The following is a 10,372-nucleotide window of genomic DNA, read 5'->3' on the forward strand; positions in this document are numbered from 1 at the left end:
AGGTGCCAGACAATGAAGTGAAAGTGTTTCTGTTAAAGTTAGCATTAATTAGTATTTCTAAACTTTCTGTAGAACGCTACATATAATAATAAATTATGGTGCTATAAGTTACAAGCCACGCTGTATATGAACATATATTTACAACATATTTAAATTTAGATTTAAATCTAAATAATAATATGATAAATGATATGATATAATTTCGTTCCCGTGGAATTTGCTATTAAATTATATGGTATATGCCTCTCTGCCAATCAGCAGCAAGGGGCGGGACTGCCAGAAAATGCCCACGAAATCAGCTCTTCATGCCACAACCAAGCCATGAAAACCGTTCTGTCTGGCGGTGCATTTAGTAAGGCATCTACTCCTGAGTGCTTCTCTAGCTTCTCTATCTGCACATGCCTGTGAGTGCAAAGATGCCCTGCTCCAGCTGTACAACCCTCAGGGACTGGCAGCGTGCTTCCCAGACATACCGAGATCACAGTCTCCAGGCTGGGGCATTCCCTTGCCCCCAGTGGAGCCGGGTGGAGGGGCACAACAGCAGCTAAGCCACACCGCCTGGCCATGTCATTTGGGGGATGTGCAGCCCTGCTAATATTTACCTGCATTGAAGAAGCCCAGGCCCCTGGTGGCTCCTGTGCCCTGCAACTGGGTGCATGAATGTGCCGTGACCTGATGCCAGCATGGACTCTGTCTCCAGCAGGGACAATTCAATTGCTGCTACAGCTAGAGCCAACATCAATGAATAAAAGGAACTTTAATGGGAGCTAAACTGAGTTCTGCACCGTCGAGGATTCCTGGCTGCCTCTGTTTGTGTCAGACAAATATCCCTGTGAATACCCTAATATTTAGCGTCCCCTCTTATTATCTCACTGGCATCTGCGGGCTCCTGTAAGGATTTCAGCCAGGCCTCAGCCACTTCTTTCACTTCATTCCCAGTCCCACAAACTACACTTCAGCAGCACTTAAGAGCATTTTTGAAATGCAGCCTGATCCAGGTCTTAGGGGAAAAAAAAGCTCACGTCAACAGGCTGCGTCCAAAGCTGTTCTTTGCCACTGGAGGGATGAGGAGACAGCCAGGTCCTCTCCCACCAGTGGGAAAGCTGCAAGGTTTCAGCAGTAGGATCCTTCCGTCCATTTGCAAAGCTGTTAAAGCAACATTAGTCTAAACGCCCTTTCTAGTCTGACAGGCTGATAATAACATGGTGTGTGAAGTAGGCTGGATGAGAGCGCTCTCAGGTTTCTTGTTGCTGCAGAAATGGTTTGTTTCAAGGGCCTCAGCTTGGCACAGTAAATGTCAGGATTTTTCAGCTGAACTCCATGCTGACAGAAACCAGCCCAGCCAAGCCTGGGCAATACGGACATGGGCCAGGCACTGACATTACACTTTTACTGCTGTAAGTGATTGGAAACTGGTCGATACCCATAACACAACAAAAGTTCGGCATATATAGACTGGTTTAAAAATGGCAGGACCCGTTTGCCCCCCCGACAAAAAGGGCCGTGGAGCTAAACCACGCCGCTTACAGAAAACTGCGTAACTTAGATTAATTCCACCGTGGGCTTTTTGAATGTCTGTACCTAGCCTTCATTGTGAGGTGTGGGAGAACTTGAACTAAAAAAGGAAAGCAAGGCGTGCATGCAGGAGAGGAGAGAGTGGGTTGGTTTTTTTCAGGGGAAGGCTGAGATCCAGGCACTAGACTGGGAGAGAAATCTGAAAGGATGAGCCGGCCAGTTCAGATACACTCCAAACTAAAATGAAAGGTCCTTCCCCCCACCCCGTGCAACGTGAGACCCATGGGAGGCAACGTTTTGTGGCTAAAGCAGAGGACAGATGAGACCTGGGTTCTTCTTTTGGTTCTTCCATGGCTCATTGGGTGGCCTGAGCAGCATCATTTCAGCTCTTTGCGCCTCCATCCTTTCTACCTGTAAGTGAACGGTAGTGACTGGTTAGGTCAGTAGCGAACTCTTACAAAGTCCTTTGAAAGCTAGGGAATGAAAGGGTAGGTAAGAGCTAAACCGCATTGAAATCCCAAAGGCTTCCTGGCTTTCTCCCACCCACTACTCCCAGTGTGGGATCAGGTCACACACCCCTCTCCCAGACCCCTTACCTGAGGGTCCCTTTTGAGGGAAAGATTTTGATTTGGGGAGGGCTGGAAAATAACACCTCGAAAAATGACCCCCTGTGGAAGGGGCAAACCTAAAGCCCACAGTGTGTTTGTAGGGGCCTGAACAAGGGAGGATTCAGTCACCTAACCTGTCTGCCTCTAAAGGGCTGCTTGTGCTCCAGGGGACCACCAGCATGATGGAGCTGCACCAGGAGAGACTGTCTCCCCAGGCTTCCGACCCCCTGCCGACGCTGTGTTCAGAGGAAATGTCTTTAACTAACCACACATTCCTTAACCTCGCCAGCTGACCTCCAGCTCCTTCCCTTCAGTCTCCTAAGCTCGGCCTGCCATTTCCCACACACGGCCCCGTCTGTGCTTGCAAAACTACTGCATAGTGGGATGGTGGTTTGACATGGTGACAAACCGATGCCTTCTCATGCGTTCCCATGTGGCTCGCAGCACAGTGATCCCTGCAAGAGGAGCCAGACAGCTGAGCTGCAGCCCCAGAGAAGGGCTTTAGCTATGCAGGGCTTTTTTTTTTCTTTTTTTTTTTTTTGCTAAGGTAGATGGGCCTGTCTTGTTTACAGGAAAGCCTGGGGATTTTGTTTTCTTTCCCACGACATCTGATAATGAAAACAGACACAGCGCAGCACCCTTCCCCTCTGTGCTCTGGCTCTTCCACTCCTGGCTTGAGCAGCAACTGAGTGCAGAAGCATGCGAAACTTTTTCCAACCCAAGTGATGTGGGGCAACTGAGAGCAAGGGCAGTTCCTATCAAGAACGGTTCACCAGAGCCGCCTTAGTCCAGGGGTCGAGACAAAGTGAGCCAAAGCTTCCTGAAGGCTCTTGCCCAGTTAAGGGAGCAGCGATTGCAAGACTAAGCCAGGAAAGCTTTTTAGCATAGGGATTTTCACAACTAACTGAAGGTGCCACGGGTCAGATAAAGCCCCTTCTGTGCAGTCTGTGCCTGAGATGCCACGAAGGGAGAACTGCCTGCTCACGAGCAGCCCTGGCTCCACCTTCAGCCACACTCAAGAGTCAGGGCACAGAGAATATTGTGGCTGAAAATGGCTTGTGTGTGGAAACATAATTACAGGTGGCAGTGCACATAGTATAGTAACCGGTTGCAAATTGCCTTTCCCTTTGTTACACAAATGGGCCCCTCAGTGCGGCAGGCTTCCAGGGGATGGATGAGTTTTTCAAGTCAGCTCTATTAAGGCAACACAAAATTCTTCCCAGATCTACTGACATTTTTATCAAGGCTATTGTTTAATATTATGTACACAGCTTCCGAAGCCTTTCCGATTTGTTGCAGAACTGCTTACAATTACCAGCCAGCTATAAAAGGCGCTTTATTAGTATGCAGCTTACACAACAGATGTGTTTTTCTGCAATTTGACACTCCTGAATAAGCCAAGTCACTGGCAGCTTGTCTTCCAACATCTGCCCTGCTTTCTAATAAAGTATTGTTCCTGCAACCCAGACGTCACCGTTTCACTGGCCAGAGAAGAGCACCTAGGATCAAATGCTTATCATTGATATTCTTTTAACTAATATAAAGCATTATCAATCTTGTATCTTCACCAGGTCTGTGTATGTGCCTAGGGCCAGGATATGAGCATGCCAACGTGCCAATGTGTGTGCAGAGGACCAAGGGGCTGTAAGCTGGTCTAGGATGACCCCTCTTTCTCCTGTGCCAGCTACTTTTGTTGCAAGAAGCAATGCAGGGGAGAGTAGCTTCAGTGGGGTTGCTGGTGCCCCCATCCAGAGAACTAGCAGCCTCTATCTCCTCCTGTACTGCTAATGTGTCGTGAGACTGTGGGCAGGTCATGGAGCCACTTGGTATTAGACTTTGCCAGCTGAAGGGTGGTCTTTCTCATCTTTCTTTGCTGACCAGGCTATTTGTTCATCTGGAAGGAGAGGTGCTGGACTTACCCATTAATTCCATTCAGTTCAGATGGGTAAGTCTGTCTGATCCAGTACACCTGGAGCAACAAAGGTTGGAGGCAGAAAAAAAAAAAGTGTGGCTGGTACAGCTCTGTCCTCTCCAACAGACACAGAAACAACAGAGCTGGGCTGTTTGATGGCCTCTAACTCATCCATGCTCATCTGTCCTGCCCTGGGCAGGCATTCCTTGGCTTGGTACAGGTCACTGAAAAACAGATGGTGAAACAGAGAGAGCAACACACTCAGACTGTCCTGACAGTCATGGGAATAGGGGAACTGTTGTCTAGATTCATAGATGTTAGGGTCGGAAGGGACCTCAGTAGGTTATCGAGTCCAACCCCCTGCCTTGGGCAGGAAAGAGCACTGGGGTCAGACGACCCCAGCTAAATGCTTGTCCAATCTCCTCTTGAAGACCCCAAGGTAGGGGAGAGCACCACGTCCCTTGGAAGTCCATTGCAGATTCTGGCAACCCTTACTGCGAGGAATTTCTTTCTAACGTCCAACCTAAATCTGCTCTCCGTCAATTTGAGGCCATTGTTCGTAGTTACTCCAGGGGGTGCCCTAGTAAATAGAGCATCTCCAATTCCTTGCTGCCCTCCCCAATGAATTTATAGGCAGCCACAAGATCGCCTCGCAGCCCTCTCTTGCGAAGGCTGAAGAGCTCTAGGTCTCTCAGTCTCTCCTTGTAGGGTCTATCCTGCAGGCCTCTGACCATACGACTGGCCTCCTCTGAACCTGCTCAAGATTCTCCATGCCCCTTTGAAGTGCAGCACCCAAAACTGGATGCAGTACTCTGACTGCAGCCTGACCAATGCCGCATAGAGGGGAAGCATCACCTTCCTGGACCTGTTCCTCATGCATTGCTAATACTTGATAAAGTGCGGTTAGCCTTATTGATCACTTCGTCCCATTGATGACTCGTGTTCATCTTGGAGTCAACTATGACTTCAAGATCCCTTTCTGCTGCTGGGCCGCTGAGAAAGTCATCCCCCAGCTTGGAAGTGTGTTGGTGTGCCCAGGTGCAGCACTTTGCACTTGTCTTTGCTGAACTGCATCCTATTTCATTCTGCTCATTTTTCCAACCTGTCCAGATCCACCTGATGTGTTAACTTTGCCCCATAATTTGTGAACTTGGACAGGGTGCTCTTCACACCCTTGTCCAAGTCACTGGTGAAGACACTGAAGAGCACCAGTCCAAGGACTGAGCCTTGCGGGATTCCACTGCCCACATCTCTCCAGGTCAATACTGACCCACCCACCACCACTCTCTGGGCGTGACCCCTAAGCCAATTTGCCCCCACCTGACTGTGTAATCATCTACACTGCAGCCTGTCACTTTATTTCTGAGAACAGAATGAGATACTGTAACAAAGGCCTTCTTAAAGTCTAGGTAGATAACCTCTACCTCGACTCCTGTGTCAAAGCATTTTGTGACTTGGTCATAAAAAGAAACAAGGTTAGTCAGGCAGATCTACCTGCAATGAATCCATGCTGATTTCCTTTCAGCATTATTTCCCCTGCTGGGCAACCACAAATGTGATCCATAATGATTTTTTCCAGAGTTTTCCCAAGGATAGAGGTGAGACTAACTGGCCTATAGTTTCCAGGTTCCTCCCTCCTCCCCTTCTTGAAAATAGGGACCACATTGGCCCTTTTGCAGTCCTCTGGGACCTGACCGGAGCACCATGAGTGCTCAAACAGCCATGCTAATAGGTCTGCTATGACACTGGCCAATTCCTTCAGCACCCTTGAATGAAATTCATCTGGGTCCACTGATTTGAGTGCATCCAGCCCCTCCAAATTCTCCTTTACTAAGTCTGTGCTAACAGTTGGTGGGCTGGTGTCCCTCCTGTGTCTATCTATGATCCAGTTGGGAGATTTGTCTTGGCCTGTGTCTAGGAATACAGATGCAAAGAACTCATCAAAGAGCTCAGCCTTGTCCCCCCTCCCTGTCACCATTTGCCCTAGTTTGTCCTGTAGGGGCCCCTGCGCCTACCTTTTGCTCCCTGTACACCTGAAGAAGGACTTCTTGTTGTCCTTAATTTTTGTTGCCCGCCTAAGCTCTAACCCTGGATTGGCCGTCCTGACTGATTCCCTGCAAGTGCAAGCCAGGGAGGTATACTCCTCCTTGGTAGCTACCTCGTTTCCACAGCCTGTAAACCTCGTTCTTGGCCCTTAGACTTCTCTGGACTTCCCTGTTCAGCCAAGAGGGCTGTTTTGCCCCCTTCAATGCACAATGGGATTGTTTCTTTCTGCACCTGTAGGATCGCTCCCTTGAAGAACAACCACGCTTCCTGGACCCACATTTCACCAATGCTCTTGAGCTTTAATGCCTCATTAACTAATCTCCTGAGCACACTGAAGTTAGCCTTTCTGAAGTCCTGCTCGTTAGTTTACCCACCCTTCACCGGATAGTGAATTCAATCAATCGATGGTCACTATCCCCAGGTTACCTTGTGCCTGCAGATTCCCCACTTGCATTAGTGTGGAGACATTTAAGCCCCCCGATGGGTGCCCTTGGTACCCCCCCCCCCCGTCCTGATGTCTATCGGGCCCCTTAGTGTTTACCTTAGTGCTTACCTGGGCTGATCCAGTGCATTGCTCCTGGCTTGCTTATCCTCTGCTTCCCCATCCCCCGACGAACCTAGTTTAAAGCCCTTCAGAGGAGATCAGCCAACCTGTAAGAGAACAGACTCCTACCTTTAGAATATCTCCCGGGGTCTTGTCTCAGGACATTCCCATCCCCAATCTGTTCTCCAATACTTTGGGGATCGAGAAGTCCAGGGATCCAAATAAACAGGGGGTTCTCCACAAAGGAGGGGCAGCCTGGTGAGCATCCATCCATTTCCACTCCTTGTTGGCCTCCAGATTGGAGTCAGACCATGGACTGTTGAATTCAAGCAGTGACAGGCTCCTCAGACACAGGAGAGGAAACAAATCTCCTCTGCAGAACTGCGTCGATGCAAGACGCTCTAGGAAATGTTTCTTTTCGGCTTTTCCTCCCTTGCACTGTTACACGTGAGGCCAAGCTGACCTCCTGGACTTGAAGGCTCCTGATCTTTGGATTACTGGAATTCCAGCTCCAGATGCAGGTCTTGTGGCCCATCCCCACTCCTTACACTGAAGCTTTTCCTACCTTGTTTAACAAAAACTCTCTGGGAGTAATAAAGGCTCAAAAACATCTGCTGCATCTTCAATGTGAATAATCAAATGTATCTGAAAGTGCACTGCCAAGCCTTTGGGGGAGACTGGGAAAAGAAACACCTTTTCCAAAGGAAATATTTATTGCTCAATGGGAGTAGAAATAGAATAAGCTGCTTTTCTTAGAAAAGAACAACAGGTGGCTGATCTGAACCGCTAACTCCCCAAGAAACCATAGATCTATCTGCCACTGTGTCTCCTTTCCATCTGTTAGGCCGTCTTCTGTAATATCCGTTATCTAATTTGATGCTTAGCTAGTCTGCAGCTTGGTGAAAATGTGCTGTGCAGATCGTTTATCCAACAGGGCTTTCCCACCTTGGCACACATCTACCAGAACCTAAGCTGGCTCATGTAAAGCTAGGTCAGGCATCCTACATGACACAGCAGGCACCTCCTCTGCCTGCTTAGATGTTCAGTTTTCCCATCGTGTTTTTGGGACGAGAGCATCACAGGCGGCTTTGCAAGAGGAACATTAACATTCATCATAAGCCAAAACCAAGCCTCATGCAACAGCAACAGCTACATTTCTTTCACCTAGTTCCAGATGCCCGAGAGGTTCCTTTTGTTCATCAAAGAGCAGCCTTTCCCCATAAAACCTCCAGCTAAGTGTCAGGTAACAGCTCCCCATTTGGGCTTGCTTTGCTGCTGGGGTTTCCAATAAAAAAGTAGGCGTTTTCCTTAGCTGCTGCTTCCAAGAAAACTCCGTGAGAGATCTCCCATCTCCCCAGCAGCCTCCCCCGCTCCAGGGCTCGGTGAAGCAGAGTTAAGACTACCAGTGCAGTTAATCCCCACTGCTCTGTCACGGAAGGCACCGCAGCACGCAGCCCAAACTGGGCTACACAAGGACACGTACCCCAGTGCGAACAAAAAGAGAAATCAGAAGGTCCACTGAATTGGCACCTTCTAACAAGGCTGAGAGATGGGCAAAAACCAGCTTCCTCTCCTCCCCACACCACATTCAATCCACTGGTGTGTGCGTGTGAAAAGGACCCAAACAGAAGAACCAAGACATCATGTCTGACACACTCATGGCTCCAAGGAGCTCTGTAAACACCCTCGTTTACCCTCCGTACACAGCCCCCAAATGGCTTCCTGGCAGTTGGAGTTTAGGTTACATCACTAGTACTTGTGAACTAACAAATGCCTTTATTAACACCTAGGTGGTGAGCCTGGGCTGGTAGACTGCATCTTTGCAAATCAATGTGGTGTTTGCCAGGTCTTCAGCCTGCCTCAGCACAACTCCAGCGGCCCTGGGATGAGGCCTATCCCAACTTATGAGCTCCTGCTGCAGGGTTAGCTGGGAAGGCAGGGTGAATTTTCTAGCGTTCTTCTTCTTTTGGTTGTCTGATGCTGTGTGGGAAGCAAGGAGGGGGAAATGAGATGAAGGGACAGAGATAGAGAGAACAGACCCGGTGCAAAACAGAGATGGGGTGAGACAAGCAAGTAGGCAAGCTAGCTCGTGCTGCAAAATGGGCACAGGGTATAAAGCCCATTGATACCATTATATATGGAGAACCAGCTCTTGGTAGAGATGAGCATGGGGCAGAGCCCATGAGATGAGCTCTGCTGGCAGAGCCCTATTGATCCTTTTGGCTATGGTGTGTGTGATTTCTGCTGACTGTAGTAGGAATTATTCCCAAAAAACTTCCAGGAGAATCAGGCCGTGAAGATGGGAACTGAATAGAAAGGACAGCAGAAGAACGAGAGACACAGGAACTATTCAGGGGAGAGACAGAGAAGCATGGAGCTGTTCGAGTCAATTATTTAGGCAGAGAACTCTTTAACCTGCTCCTTTCCGCACTGCAGTAGCTCAGATACTCAGATCATTTGGGGGCAAAAGCAGAGCTATTTGGCAATTTCATTCCAATTATGCAAAATTGCTGTTCTCTTCCTTGAGCCGGGTTCATCTCTAGGGAAGCTTGCAGGGTTGTGACTGTAGGTGCATGGCCCCTGATTCAGCACCTATTGAAATCAGTGGAAAGGCTCCCATCAGTTTCTGTGAGTGCCAGATTGGAGGCATGCTTTAAGAAGAGAAAGGGCCATTATAATCAGCAAGGCTGACCTCCTACGTCACTCAGGCCATAGATTTCCACTGGTGATTCTTACATACCAAAATAGAGCCAAGAAAGTAAAGGAAAAACCCCAGGGAGGAAAAGGCCTATCCTTGGCAGCACAGCGCATGTATTTCTTTTGCTAATTCAACTGGAAAGCTCTGGTGTATATGCTAAGGCAGGTCTGCATGCCCAGATCTCGCTGACCCTAGCAGGGGCATTGCATTTCAAGTTCTCCTGTGGGAAGAGGGTGTCTCCAGGACTCTTCAGGTATGTCATGCATAAGAAAAACCTCACAGTTACACCATCTTACAGCCCCCATCTTTACAACCAGAATAATTTGCTTTTGCAAGTCCTAGGTCATGCTTCCAGGAACGTAGAGCTGTGCTGCAATAGTCCCTGACCTCATTCTGCCTCTGCCTCTGCCTCTGTTCGTTGTTGTCTGAAGACGCTTTCAAGGCCACAGAGAAACCACTGCTGTTTGATTGCTCTTTCTAGCATCAGTTCAGGGGGTTTTGCTACAGTAGGAACTGAGGTTATCTGTGAAGAACTGTGAGGAACTTTGTATGAGAAAAGACTGTCGAAACTCAGTCTTTCCTCATAAGAAGTGCTACACTCACTAGTACAATGACTGAAAGAGAGTTGGGGGTCATGACTGACCACAAGATGAACATGAGTCACCAATGCGATGCTGCAGCCGGCAAAGCAAATAAAACCCTGGCTTGCATCTACCAATGCATCTCAAGCAAGACCCAAGATGCCATCCTCCTCCTTTATTCAGCCTTGGTGAGGCTGCAGCTGGAGTCCTGCATCCAGTTCTGGGCTCCACACTTTAAAAAGGACGTGAAGAAGCTTGAGAGAGTTCAGAGGAGAGCCACGCACATGATCAGAGGTCAAGACTCTTCAGTTTGGAAAAGCATAGGCTCAGGGGGGGACTTGGTGGCAGCCTGTAAGTACACAAAGGGCGTGCGCCAGGATCTGGGAGAACGTCTGCCCACCAGGGCACCCCAAAGGAAGACAAGGTCTAACAGTCACAAACTGCTGGAAGACTGTTTTAGACTGGACA

The 10,372-nt window shown here is 48.8% G+C and overlaps 1 long non-coding RNA gene across 2 annotated transcripts; it reads right to left on the reverse strand.

Moving 5' to 3' along the window:
* Positions 1-203: 203 nt before the first annotated feature.
* LOC149856682 (uncharacterized) lies at positions 204-7,808 on the reverse strand. Of its 2 annotated transcripts, none has more exons than XR_016444456.1 (3): positions 6,635-7,808; positions 4,043-4,092; positions 204-1,926 (listed from the first exon to the last, which is right to left on the reverse strand). It is a non-coding gene; the product is annotated as an uncharacterized LOC149856682 (long non-coding RNA). The 2 variants fall into 2 exon arrangements; XR_016444455.1 differs by having other exon boundaries at positions 4,043-4,259.
* Positions 7,809-10,372: the final 2,564 nt, after the last annotated feature.

This window comes from Crocodylus siamensis, chromosome 10 (assembly GCF_052110815.1).
Source record: "Crocodylus siamensis isolate JL-2025a chromosome 10, ASM5211081v1, whole genome shotgun sequence".
Taxonomy (NCBI): Eukaryota; Metazoa; Chordata; order Crocodylia; family Crocodylidae; genus Crocodylus; species Crocodylus siamensis.